We start from the raw sequence: 14,946 nt of genomic DNA, 5'->3' as shown, positions 1-14,946 counted from the left end.
AGAGGGTTTCATAAATACCTGTGAGATCTTTGTTGAGCTTAGAAACCAGCTGCACTCTCCTCCTCTTCTGGTCGTGAACCACCATTAGGATTTTTCTACTATCCTCTAGGAGCCTTAGATTGAGTTGTGGGACTCAAACTTTAGGGAATTTTGGAGGAGAAGTACACAGATTTTCCTGAAACAGAAGAACCCTTATTTAGCTTAATTTCTCAGCAAATCAGCAAGTTTGCGTCGCCTTTTTCAGCTGAATCATTGTGTGTTTTATGCAAGAGGTTCATGCAATCATATTGCATCAACAACACACAACTTCTACTTGAATTTGATGTGAAATTTGAAGGTGGGAGATGACTAAGGTGCTAACATCTCAAAGTGGGAAAATCTCACTTTTGAGTAAAATGAAAATTTTGATTTTTCATTTTAATTTTGAAAATTATTTTTAAAAATAAAAAAACTATTTTCAGTTTTAATTCTATTTTTCATTTTAATTTTGAAAATTAATTTTTTTAAAAAAAAAAAACTATTTTCAGTTTTAATTCTATAATTAAACTGAAAAATCAATTTTACCATTAATTCAATTAATTAAGTTTCCTAATAAAATTAATAATTAATTCTATTAATTTAATATCAAATATTAAATTAATTTAACATCAATTCCACCACCATGAATTCCTATTCATGAAATTAATATTTAAATCATATTTAAATATTAATTGATTCTCCAATTTCATTTAATTCCATAATTAAACATGTGATTATTAATTTCCTTTATTCGAATTTGCACGCTTCAAATTAACTTATCACGCTATTATAAGGCTAATTCTATTTTTGAGCTAGTAGGGAGACCTAATGGATCTACAGATCATGGGCTCCAACAATCCAAGATTAATCGGCTAAACTTTTTTAACCGAATTAACCTCTATTTGTTAACTATCGGGTCACTCCACTAAAGTCTAGTAATTACAGTTCCCTCACTGTAGATATATTGAGTCAACTCGATATAACCATGATTAGTAAGTTAACCCTTCACAGGTTGTTTGTAATAACGGTTGGGTCAAAAGCTATTTTATCCCCGAGATTACCTCTTATTCCTCAAGTTCCACTTATCCTTTATTGAACAATTGGTTTGAGATCCAATCATCAAATCGAGTCCCTCTCGAGCCAATGAGAGGGTGAGGCCCCTTGTTCAAGACCCCGAGTCAGCACTTAAGGGAACAACCACTCTACTATCCCTAAAAGCGGGTAGGAGTGAGTTCCATTTTACACCCTATGTCCCCAACTATCTACCTGGTCTTACCCTTGAAATGGGAGACTTATTGAGTCGACGTTTGAGCTAACTCTCACCCATGCAAATTTAAGGATAATCCCGAATAAATATAAATTCATAGTTAGCTTAAGATTAAGGAAGTTACGTAGGTCATCGCTTTGAAATAGTCAGTCTTAAACAGTAAGCAACGTTATAATGTAAGGGTGACTCATTTCTTGGTCTGATCTTATACAAACTCATTACACAGGACGCTCCCACTCCTTATGTCACCACATGAACAAATCGGGATCACTTAGTTTGTAGCACTTTACAACAAATTGTAACAACTACAGAGTGGGTCGCATCCAATAGTGTTATCAGAATAAGGTACCCAGTCTTATTCGTATACTATAGATCATTTTGGCTATTTACTGAACTTGATCCACTCTTATGTCTGCACATAAAGTTCAAGTATTCATGTAATAGCCATGGATCTTTTAGTTTATTGGATTTATTTCTAAAATGAAATAAGCAATTCATATATTCAATAACAGCTTTATTGATTTACAGAATAATTTTATCCTTTACAAACTACAAGTTTTAGGACATAAAACCCAATAAACTCCCACTTGGACTAAAAGTCTAGTGCTAACATACATATGTATATATAATGTCGAGTTTTTGAGTTTTAAGAAAAAAAACAATAAACTAGGGCATTACATACCGATGGTTTTACCTTAGGTATCACATACCCATGGATTTTTCTCCCACCTACCCTAGGTTATACATATCGTAGCCTTAGTCTCACTAGGTGACCCTCAAACACTTTAGCTGAAAGGATCGCTATAAACATATCGGCATATAGTCTACTTCTTGTTTAAACAAAATTAGGGAATGCATCTTATATCCACAATTTTTTGTCTCTCAATGCCATCACCAAGAACCGGTGACCTAAGTTTCCACTAAACATAAATTATATATAGGTTGTCATACAATCCTCCCGCTATATCGCTCAACTCTTTGAGTAAAATGCATCTGACTTGTCTCAACAACTTTTGTTACAAGGTCAGCTTAGTCAATAACTCTTATTTATATTTGTTTTGCATTTATGGAAACTAGATATAATACATGATGATCTCTTATACATGTATCTTTCTAACAAAATTAGCAGTTGTCGACACACTTGATTTTCTACTAAATTTGAAGAAGTACACTACTTTTTGGGTTGCCTATAGATAGACATACCTTTTGAACGATATTCCAATACTTAAGTGTTCAACATTAACATATGTGCCGAACTTTTCCAAAATTTCTAAAATATGTAAACATCATTCACATATTATAAACAACTTTTATGACTTCTCCATATCACATATAGAGTTTCAAAAACACCGTTCAAAATAGTATATAACGGTCATTATTGTGTATCCCCAAAATAATTAAGGCAACTTAGTGTAGAGATTTGTCACTAGATTCCATGTTTTATCAAAATAGCCTTGGAAATCTTCTCTGTACTCTATATCTTGATCTGATCAAAGTGTTTCGATTTTACTTTACCTAACAATTTTTATACACCTTAAACCTTTCAAAAGTTTTAAACTTATAATTTAGGTAAACATTACTGTACGTTGAATAATTACTGTAATATTCACACCCTTCCTTATGCTTTAACATTCACCAAACCCTAAAGATCTGAATGTCTAATCTTTAAGGGTTCTTTGGTTTCTAAAATTTTTGGTTAACTTATCTCCAAGAAAAGTCACACATAATGTTAAAAGTTTTGTCTTCTAACTTATTTAGATGACCACTTTTAACCCTCTTCTTAGTCTCATTAAGACTTCATGTCAAAAAAATTTAATTACCAAAGATAAGTACTTGAAGAAAATGCTTGCCTTACTATTTTTCAGCCGTTTAAATATCTAAATATTTGCAATGAGTTTATCTTGGTTGGTTTTAACATAGAAGTTGCTTTATAGTAGAACAAATATAAAATATTCCTTTTGTTAATGAACATTTCATTTACAACAAAAAAATATTTCTGTATAACTTGTTCTTTACAAAAGATAAACTAAAAAAAATTGTTACATTAACAAACGTACATGGATTTTCATCTCTTGACAACAACTTCAATATCTCCCATTGTTTTTCCTGAGACAGTCTCTCTTATTCATAACCTGGAGCATTATTTCTTTTATTGCAAGCAACATTTAGGAACTAATTTCTTTGCCTTGCTTTTTCTGCTCTCTTTTCTACAAGGTACTTCGAATAGTTTCTCTTCCAGTACCCGTCTTTGTTGCAGGAGAAACATTTTCCTTTACTCTGCAGCATTGGTCTTGCCTTTGCGGCCAGTAGAAACCAGTAGAAGCTACCATTATATTTTTTTTAATGTTTCAAATGCTTTTAAGTAGTTAAGATCAAATTTGAAAGATCTATTTACTTCCAACAACAAATTCAACGGTGTTGCGATTTTAGAGAAGTCCTAAACATATATGTGGTAGAATCTAACATGTTCGAGGAAGCTTCAAAGTGCTTACACGTTGGTAGGCGGTAACAACTTTTCTATGTCCTCAAATTTAGCTTTGTCAACTTTCAACCCGGATTTAGACACTTTGTGCCCAAGCACAATTCCCTCGGTTACCATGAATGATATTTCTCCCAATTCAAAACCAAGTTGGTGTCTTCGCATTTCCTCAAAATCTTATCAAGATTTGGTAGACATATTTCATATGTCTTGCCATATACTGAAAAGTCATCCATAAAAATTTCAAAAGACTCTTCAAGATAATCAAAGAAGATGGCCATTATGCACCTTTGAAAGGTACTTAGTGAAGGAAGTATGTGAAAAGCGAACCTTGAGCGGAAGCGAATCAACCAAAATCCATTTTTCATCGAATATAAATTTTATAGTAAACAAGAAACAAAACATGCATTTATTTATAAATTACAGCATGCTAATGAAAGGGTTTTAGAAACCTCACCTTTGAAGACCTTTCTTCAAAATTTTCCTCGAACAAAACACGAACCACTTGAAAACTTTCTCCAAGAAATAAAACGAACAAGTTTAAACACGACCACGAAGGTTTCCTTGGTATAACCTAGAAGTGGTGGGCTCTTGCTATTTTGGATTTGAAGGAAAACTTAATGGTAAGGAGGAAGGAATGATAATGTTCTTAACAACTCAAAAACACGCATAACTCTTCTGTTGTTTTCTCACTATCAAAACCGACAATCAATAGCAAGAAGAAGAAACCTTTTCTTTTTCAACATGCCAAGATTAACCAACATCTACTTATGTGGGTGGAAAGAAAAGAAGAGGAAGGGAGTTGTAACTCCCTCCCTCATTATTAAAAGAATAATGAATACAAATATAAATATGATAATTAACTTCCATATTTTATATATATGTTAAATTTTATGTTACATCAAATATGACATATAACCTACAGTTTTAATATTGTATCGCATGCAATATAAGCTATAGTTTCTTTTCTCTCTTATATGGCATTTAATATAAACCATATTTATATTAAATTTAACGACTATGAATGCAATTCATAGAAACTATATATGAATCTCATTCAAATATTTATTGTAACATCCCGCACCTTTTTATTTATTTATTAATGATATAATTTTTTTCTTTTTCAATAATTGTCCTTAGTTGAAGGGCATGTTTGAAATTTTGAATTTAAAGTTTAAGTGCGAGGATTTAAGTGTTGGCATGAAAATTATTCAAATTATTCAATTTTCAAACTCAATTTGGAAATTTATGGTAAGAATTTATTTTCTTTGGAAAAGGAAAGAAATTAAATAGTATAAAGTGGATTAAGGAAAAGATTTAATTAGAGTTATACTATTTTTCTTTTTTATTATTATTATTATTAGTTTTTTTTTTTAAATAAAGAGGACCCCCCACACCTTCTCCCTCACGCGAGCCCCCCTCTGTTTTCTGCTTCCAACGCCGCCTCACTGCCCTCCCTCTCAGCTGTCCAATCGCCGTCGTTCGTGGGTTTCGGTCGGCTAGATCCCGCCTGTCAGACACGCCGCCAGTCGCCCAGCTCTTCAGCCGTGCCTTCCTTGCCGTCTGCGCAGTCGTCCGACCGCCGCACCTTCCTTACTCCCTCCCTTCGCCGCACGAGCCACCTGATCTGTGCGACGCTGCCGCTCCCACTTTGACCCGCCCACCATGCTGATTTCGCCCAGGTCCGAGCCCAGCCACCGGATTTGCACGTCCGCCGCCCGCTGCCACTCCAATATCCAACTACAGCGCTTTCTAGCCCTCTGTTCGCCGTCCGCCACTGCCGTCATCTTTGGGTTTGCCGGATCTGGCAGTTTTAGGTAAGCCTCTTGTGAAGTTTTGGGTAGAAGTTTGGGCCCCCATTAAGTTTAGAATGAAGGTTAACTTATTCGAATTATTTTTGGCCTTAGATTTGAATCGAGGAAACTGTTGGAGGGGTTGTCCAGCAGGTTCGAGATCGTTCGACAAAAGTTTTAGTAAGAGATATAGTTCTTATTATTGGTTTGTGAGCACGCTTTGATAACTGAATTAAGTTTGACTTAACCCTTGCATCTCTAAGGTTCTGAGTTGTCGTCCATTGGGAGTTAAAATCTGTTGGAAGGAGTTTTGGAGTGGTTGTTAATCGAGTTCCTTGGGTAAGCTTTTGGGTATTGTGGTTTTGACTCTGAGATGTCGCAATTATTTTTGGACTGAAACTTAATAGTTGTATTCGTATGTTAGGGTCGTTTCTTCAAACCGCGGTCATCGTTTGGTTGTTGGAGTTTATCTATGGATTTTCGATTAAGGTAAGTAATCTTACCACTGGAACTGCCCACGAGCCAAGTTTTATTTATATGCTAGCGTGTTAAGTGTATGTTATGGTAAATATTACCATGTTGACTGATAGTATGACCTGAATCAAGTATGTTTGGCACGGTTTCTGTTTTATTTAAAGATACACCTAGGCACTTGATCGTTAGTATGTGATGGTATGTGTTTTCATACGTTAATATCTGATTTGCTGTTGTTGAGGCATACTTGTATGTTGTGGAATTATGATGTTAAGGTATACATGAATGTTGTAGAATAGGTTGTTGAGGATTATGTGTATGTGGTAGAGCCATGTTATCAAGGATTGCCTGTATGTCATAGATTCGTACGGTGTTGATTTTTGAATGGTGAGACTGTGTGAATATCCTCACTGATTTAGTTAGATGCTCACCAGTTTTGTGTTTCCTTAGGGATTCACCAGTTTGTGTTTCCTTCGGGATTCACCAGTTTTGTGTTTCCTTTAGGATTCACCATTTTTATGTTTCCTTCGGGATTCACCAGTTTATGTTTCCTTTGGGATTCACCAGTTTTGTGTTTCCTTCGGGATTCACCAGTTTTTGTTTCCTTTGGGATTCACCAGTTTTGTGTTTCCTTCGGGATTCACCAGTTTTGTGGGCATGCTTAACTACAGTAGGATAAGACTCAGTCTCTTACCTATTTCATGTGTTTATGTGCCATAGGTGGGTATCTAGAGGACATAGATGCCTAGCCTGGCCCCAGTGGTGGAGTTACTTACTGAGTATTTCATACTCATTCTTTCTTATGTTGACGTTTTAGATAAAGGTAAAGATGTAGCGGCGATGGCGCAGCGGAATTCGTGATCGTGTCACTGGGACTAGTTTTTCTTGCTTCCGCATCATGAAATTTAGAGTCTTTATTTTTTCCTTAATATTTAGTTTTACTGTTTGAAATTTATTACTAAGGATTATTTCTTTTATATACTTTTATTAGTCTTTACGAATTTTGGGTACCCTATTATTGTTTTAATAAATGTCTTTTGAACTTCTCTTGTTTAATTAGCATTTATTTCAACATAACTGAGCGTCGTTTTAAATTCTATGCATGCATTTATTTTAGTAACGGCCTACCCTAAGTCCTAGGGGGTCGGATCATTACATTTATTTCCTCTCATTGAGCTATAATATATCAAATACATTATAACAATTATATCACATATAATTGAATCAACTTAATTATATCATATATAATTAAATCCCTCTATTAATTTAAACAATTCAAATTAATCCAAAAACTAATTCTCAGTTAATCCTATTGAGCTACTAAGGGGACCTCATGGATCTGTAGCTTGAAGCTTCAATGGTACATGAATAAATTACGTATACTCTTTAATTAAATTATTCACCATCTGTTAATTGTCGGACACTCCACTAAAGATCGATAGCTGTACTTTTTGCACTACAGATATATTTCTGTGTCTATTGGATATAACCAATCAACTATACGATGACTCTTCATAAATCACTCGTAAGTACAGTTAGGCCAAATTACCGTTTTGCCCCTGTAGTTACATCTAACTCCTTAAGTACCACTAATCCCTCTCATGAACAATAGATCATAGTCCAACTATGACTAAACCCCTCTCGGGCCACGAGAGGGTGTAGCGCCACATTGTTCAAGACCCAGAATCAACCCTTAAGGGAGCAATTTATCTACTTACCCCTGCCTTGGGGAAGGAGTGAATTCCATCTTGTGTAATTATATTCCCAACTCTCCAATCATACGAATCCCCAAAATGGTAGGCTTATTGAGTCGGCGATCTAACCACTCTCACCCATACAAATAAAAGGACCGCCCTCATAGGCAGGAGTTCATAACTCACTCGGGAATCAGGTCATGTTACTTATGGTCATCCTGATGAAATGTAAGTCTCTATTATGAACGACGTAATATAATGAGGCTAAAAATTTCGTGGTCCGGTCTTATACAAACTTCTTTGTATAGAATATCCCCGCTCATATGTTTATACATGAATAACCAGGATCAGATCATTTGTAGCACTTTACAACAATTGTAACACCTACAAAGCGAGCTATACTTGTAGTGTAACCAGAATAAGGTACCCAACCTTTAGGGGTGGTCATTCAAACCGCAAAAACCCAACCATTTCTAAAAATTGAACCAAACCGGAAACTCAATGAAACCGAAAAATGCGGTTCGATTCAGTTTGAAGAAAATCTGAAACTGAATTAATTCGGTTCAGTTCGGTTTCACTTTTAAAAATAAAATTTGAATCCAAACCGAACCGTTTTTAACTAATATATATATATATATATATATATATCAATTTAAAAAAGAGTAAAACTGAATTTAAAAACGAACCGCTTTTAATTTAAAGAACAAAATCAAATTTAATACCGAATCGAACCGAACCGTTTTTTAATTAAAAAAGAATATAACATGGATTTTTTTAAAAATGCCAAAATCGAATTTGAAACCGAACGGAACTGCATATATGCGATTCGTTTCGGTTTGGTTTGAACCAATAAATCGGTTCAATTCGGTTTCACATTTTAAAAAATTCGGTTCGATTTGACCTGATCCACCCGTATGTCTCTACATACATGTTTAAGCTACAAAGATAACCTTGGATGTTAGTTTATTGGTTTGTGGTTAATGAAACTAAAATATCATATGTTTTATAGATAATGAATAAAATATCATATATTTCATTAAATACACAATGAGTTTGTTCAATATTGCTTACAAACTATAGGATTCTACAAGATATAGCGCACTTGCGACGTTACATAGCCCGAAGGGCATGCACCGGAAGGCAAATGTCCCATAGGGGCAATGAAAGTTATTTTTTCTTGGTCCTCAGGTGCAATCATGAATTGGTTATACCCTACATAACCATCTAGGAAGAAAAATAAGTCATTCTCTGCTAATCTGTCCAACATCTAATCAATAAATGGCAGAGGAAAGTGATCATTCTTAGTAGCTGCGTTGAACTTCCTATAGTTCATACATATCATCCAACTTGTAACCGTACGCATTGAAGTTAATTCATTGTTTTGGTTGGGAACTACATTCATTCTGCCTTTTTTGGGACACATTGCATGGGATTGACCCACATGCTATCTGAAATAGGAAAAATCATTTCCACGTCCAACCATTAATAATTTCCTTCTTGACAACTTTCTTCATCGTAGGGTTGAGTTTGTGTTGGTGTTCAACAAAACCTCATTTTTCATCCTGGAGTATGGTTTTATGCATGCAATAGGATGGACTGATTCCCTTGATATCAACTAAGGTCCACCCTATCACCTTAATGTATTTCTTCATAACCTTCAAAAGAGCATCTTCCTTCTCTTCTGGGAGTGTTGCTAAAATAATGACAAGTAAAATATCATTCTTACCAAGGAACACATATTTCAAATGGGCAAGGAGCACTTTCAATTCTAAAACTGGCGATTGTTCGAGCGAAGGCTTGATTTGCCTTCTCGATCTTCTCAACCCAAGGGCTCAAAATTCCTTTGTATCTCTTTTATCGCATAACAGGATTCAAATGTTGCGATCGTCTCATCCTTCAATTCCATTTATTCATTGTTTTCAGATTCCAGCCTACAAGGCCAAACCTCTTCCAAGTCAACCATTTCGCATGCGTTGATCTCATCCGAGTATTCCATCGCCTTAAGAATGTTGAATTTCATCTTCCGTCCATTAATTTACATGGTGATTTTTCCCTGTGCATATCAATTTGGGTTCTTCTTGTGGATAGGAAGTGTCTTTCCAAAATGATGGGTATATCTTAATGAAATCAGTTGGCAGAATGAATTTATCCATTTTTACGAACACATCTTCTAGTTTTCCCTCTAGGTGTACCAAGGAACGGTTCTCCAGTTGCAATGTAACCATGGTGGGTGCAAGTTCTTCCATTCCTAGTTGCTTGAAGATTGATAAAGGCATAAGATTGTTGTTGGCTCCAAGGTCGCATAGGGCTTGCTCTATATAAACTCCTCCAATGGAACAGATAATGGTGAAACTCCTTGGATCTCGCATTTTTTGTGGAATAATAGTGCTATAATGTTAATGTGACAGACTCATAATTTCCCATCTTTCTTTTCTTTGTATGATATCTTTTAAGAATTTGACATAAGATGGCATCTATTCCAACACCTCGATGAGTGGAATATTAATATGCAACTGCTTTAATACTCTGAGGAAGCGTTGGAATTAGCCTTCATCATTCTTCTTTTTCAATCTTTGTGGGTATAGAGGTGGTTGCACCTTATTTGATGCCTTCGAAGTAGATGCGTTCCTTTTGTTTTTATGAGATGGTACTTGTGATTCCTATGTTGATTATGTGTCAGTGTGTTCATCAGGAGAATATTTATGTGCTTCATTAGTAGACTTGCTTGATTTTTCTTTCAAATCTTCTTTCATGATGCAACCACTTCTTAATGTCACTACATGACATTGTTCTTTGCCTGAATGTCCCACATTTTGAAGAACTTTAGTGTTTCTTGCGTTGGGTTTTATGTCCCGAAACTCGTGGTTTGTAAACAATAAACTTATTTTGTTATCAATAAAGATGTTATTGAGACTTATTCAACAAAGTTGTTATTAAATATATGAATTGCTCATTTCATTTTTAGAAAGAACCTAAATCCAATAAACTAAGATCCATGGCTACTACATGAATACTTTAGACTTTATGTAGCGACATAAAAGTGGATCAAGTTCGAGTAGATAGCCAAAATGATCTATAGTATACAGACAAGGCTAGACACCTTATCTTGGGGAAACTATCGGATGAGACCCACTTTGTATTTATTACAAACGATGTGATCTTGAATCGTTCATGTGGAGACATGTGAGTGGGGGCGTCCCATACAAAGTGTTTGTATAAAATCAGACCAATAAATAAGTTACTCATACTTTATAATGTTGTTTACTGTTTAAGACTAACTATTTCAAAGCGATGACCTAGGTAATTTGACCTTAATCCTGAGCTAACTATGAACTCCTATTTATTTAGGATTATCCATAGACTTGCATGAGTGAGGGTTGGCTCAACAGCGTCGACTTAATAAACCTCTCATTTTCAGGGGTAAGATGATAACGGGAAGAAATGCACGTTATCATAGTGCTAAGTTCTTAAACAATGCTGGTTTGCATTGATAAAATATGTTAGAATGCGTCCAAAAAGCATCAAATTCATAATATTGCGGTCGCATGCATTCATCGCATAGAAATAGTTGATTTTTGTATTTTTATGCAGAATATTTGTTGATGCAAGGCGGAAATTGCGATCATAAGAAATCATTGGTCGAACACAGCATTACCACAAGGCTTTACGGTGATTGTGTTTGCAAATATTTGCTCAAGAAGGATTACCGCAACTTGGTCGGCACAACTTGGTGGGCGCATCTGGGTGAAAGGCATAATTAATCGCGATGGGACAGAAAGTTGATGACGGTCGCTAATGATAACAAGTACATTCAACTTTTTGGTGACAAATATTCGGTGCATCAATCAGGGAATTAAAGCCATCCCATCTGTGCAATCATAAGAGAGAAGCCGCCTTCACCCCGAAGGTCTATAAATACCAGAGGCATCCTTCAGAAAAGGGGTTCACCATCTCACGAGTTCACAAGTTATATTCATAGTATAGCCAGCTTGTTCTTAGATTTTCTTTTACTTTAAGGTGGACGCGAGAGAAGAAGGTTGTGCCGAAAAATCGTTCCGGTAAGCTTAGGAGAGCGCCGAAAGCTTCAAGAACATAGAAAGGGTCGACTCCTGCAGAAGCAGGAATATCTTTTGAACCGAATAGAGATTGATGGTGTAAAAGCCTTGGTCAGCAAAGAATTACTACCAAGCTCTCTACTTTTATCTTCCATTGTTATTTTATACTCAAATTCATTTATAAAAATGGATTTTACTTCTCTATATCTATTCACTCTCTGTTATTTACGCATGAGTAGCTAAATCTGTTGAATGGGTTGAGAAGCATTTAGCTAGCACAACTGGGAATCTTCATTCTATGCGATTATCTTATATTATGTTTGTTTCATTCATCTATTAGAGATACTCAGGAGGGTAGTCTAAGGACGGGATCTATGCTTGGGAAAGTCAGGTTAGAATCTAGGCTCAGGAGAGTCAGATTAGAATGCATAATCAAGAGATAGAAGCTTAGGAATAAGCATTGTTTGCTATTAACGTATCGCATGCATCCTAGAGATAGGATATGATTGTGTGCGGTCACCTTACCTTTATGCATCTTGCATCATCGCATATGACAAGAGTAGAGACTTAGGATAAGCTCTATGGACACTTTTGCATTCAACACATGCGTCATAGACGTAGGAGCATCGCATTTGCATTGGAAAATGGTTGTGCATGGTTGTAGCATGATTGCATAGTATGACGCATTCCCAAGTAACGGTAGCTAGAGACCTTCTTAACCCGTTCATTCGCATACTCAGTGCATCTATCACACAATCAAACTTTTCTTAAATCCGCCGCATTTGTTTATTTTTCATTACCGCAATCAACAACAAACCAACAATTAATTGAGTTACCGATTACCGCAAATTTTTCTAAAAATTACCATCGCAACTTGTTTTCACAAGTCCCTGAGTTCGACCCTGGACTTACCAGGAACTCAGTGGGGTTTACACTTGGATTCCACTGAGAAAACTTGAGTGCCCAACGCTTTTTTCACCATCACATTTCATCCACAATTCCACATCATAAAATAACGCATCATAAGACTAGGTAGATCGTTAGGGACATATGGTGCAAGACGAAATTCACTTTTATTCGCTTTTAGGGATAGTAGAGAGATTGTTCCCTTAAGTGTTGACTTTGGGTCTTGAACAAGGGGCTCCACCCTCTCATTGGCTCGAGGGGGACTTAGTTTGGTGATTGGATCACAAACCAATTGTTCATTAAAGGATCAGTGGGACTTAAGGAGCAAGATGTAATCTTGGGGGTAAAACATCTTTTAACCAAATTGTTATTACGAAAAACCTTTGAGGATTGACTTACTAATTATGGTTATATCAAGCGGACAAAAATATATCTACAGTGAAGGGAGTGTAACTACCGGGCTTTAGTGAAGTGATCTGGTAGTTAACGAATATTGATTAATTGGATTAAAGAGTTTAACTGGTTAATCTTGAATCATTGGAGCCCATTATCTGTAGGTCCTCGAGATCCCCCTACTAGCTCATATATTAGAACAGTGTGACAAACGCGTTTGAACTGTTCAAATTCGACTTTTGGAGTAAAGTGTTAAATATATCTGATATATTTAACCTAATGTTTAATTATGAATTACACATATAAAGAGAGAATTAAAGATATTTAAATAATATTTAAATATCAAGATTATGGATAAGGATTCATACTGGCTGGGATTAGCATTGAATTTAATAATTGATATTAAATTAAATTAATTAAATTGTTTAATTAAGTATTTAATTTTATATTAATTATTATAATTAATTTTGGAATTAAATAGAATTGGTCAAAATTGCAACAAAGTCAAAATTGTTGACTTTAGACTTTGAGAAGTCAAAAACCCAATTTGTTGACTATGGACTTTTAGGGTCAAATATAGACTTTTGACCAAGTAAGTGGAAAGATCCTATTTTTGCATTGCTAGGTGTCAATCCCACTTTAAGTTAGTGGAATTTGAGTTTCAAATTCTGATTAACTTAAATTTGCATGATTGACATGACTTGGCCTATAAATAAAAGAGTTTTATGATGTTTAATCCTCTTGGCAAAGTGAACTTTTATGAGTTTTTTTTTTTTTTTTTTTTTTTTTTTTTTTTTTTTTGAGAAAAAATAGTAACCTAATTCGAAGACTCTCGTGGTGGTCTACAAACCGTTCGTGAGGAGATTGAAGCGGATTTTGAAAAGAATTAAAACCACAAAGATTGTATATTCTATATCCTAATTGCATGTTTATTCTTTCAAAATTAACATAATTAGAGTACTTTAAATCCCCTATTTCTTCCACTGCGTATGTGTTTGTTTCATTAGCTTGGTAGTGAGCCTTATGGTCTATTTTTCAACTCTCCAACGATCTGCCCCATTTAAATTTCAAGATTTCGAATGGATGTCACTTGATTTTACAGAACTGCCTCATATTTCTGTATGTATTCATTTAACAGATTTTTCAAAGGTGAAGTTGTTGGTTATTGCGATGAGCTTAATGCTTGTTGGTGCCCATTCTATCTGTGATGGAATCTAGATGGTCCATCTCTAAAGGCACTGTGATGGTTGGCACGTGTTTGTTGATTTCCTCCCCACAACAATTTTGGGTGGTTTTTCCAACCAGGATTGTAGTTATTTGAAAATAGATTGTTTTTGATAAAGCAGACAGATTGTGGGTTACGTGGGTATACCTCAAATGAGTGAGGTTCTTCGCAGAGAACGCAACTTTCATTAGCCATATGGGTGACCACATCACTTGCCTATTTCTTACATCAGTTTTTGTCATGGTCATCGCTTGCAACAAACTCGTCATCATATTCACCTACGTCTGAAGGGATGCGATGGCATCGTTGCTCTACCCTCTCTCGTTTGTTCTTGAACCATATTCACTTTCCTTTCAAATTCTCATGGGTCTTTGAGATGGTCTTATCCAACAAATGCCTACGGCAGCAGTTCTCACAGCTATTTGAGATATTGAATTCAAGCCATAATATAAAATCTTCATTTGTAAACAATCAGGGAGTCCATTGTGTGGATAATCTCTTACTAGCCTTTTGAACCTAGCCCACGCATCGCTTAATGATTCATTTTCTTCCTGGTGAAAATTTGTGATTGCTCTTCTCCTTTTGGTGTTTTCTGTAGGTGGAAAGTATTTCTTCACAAACTTCTTTACAACTTGTTCCCAC

This window comes from Benincasa hispida, chromosome 9 (genome assembly GCF_027475165.1).
Source record: "Benincasa hispida cultivar pf3 chromosome 9, pf3_genome.v1.1, whole genome shotgun sequence".
NCBI classification, from domain to species: Eukaryota; Viridiplantae; Streptophyta; class Magnoliopsida; order Cucurbitales; family Cucurbitaceae; genus Benincasa; species Benincasa hispida.
The sequence above is the reverse complement of the archived record's forward strand: the minus strand, read 5'-3'. Positions refer to the sequence as shown.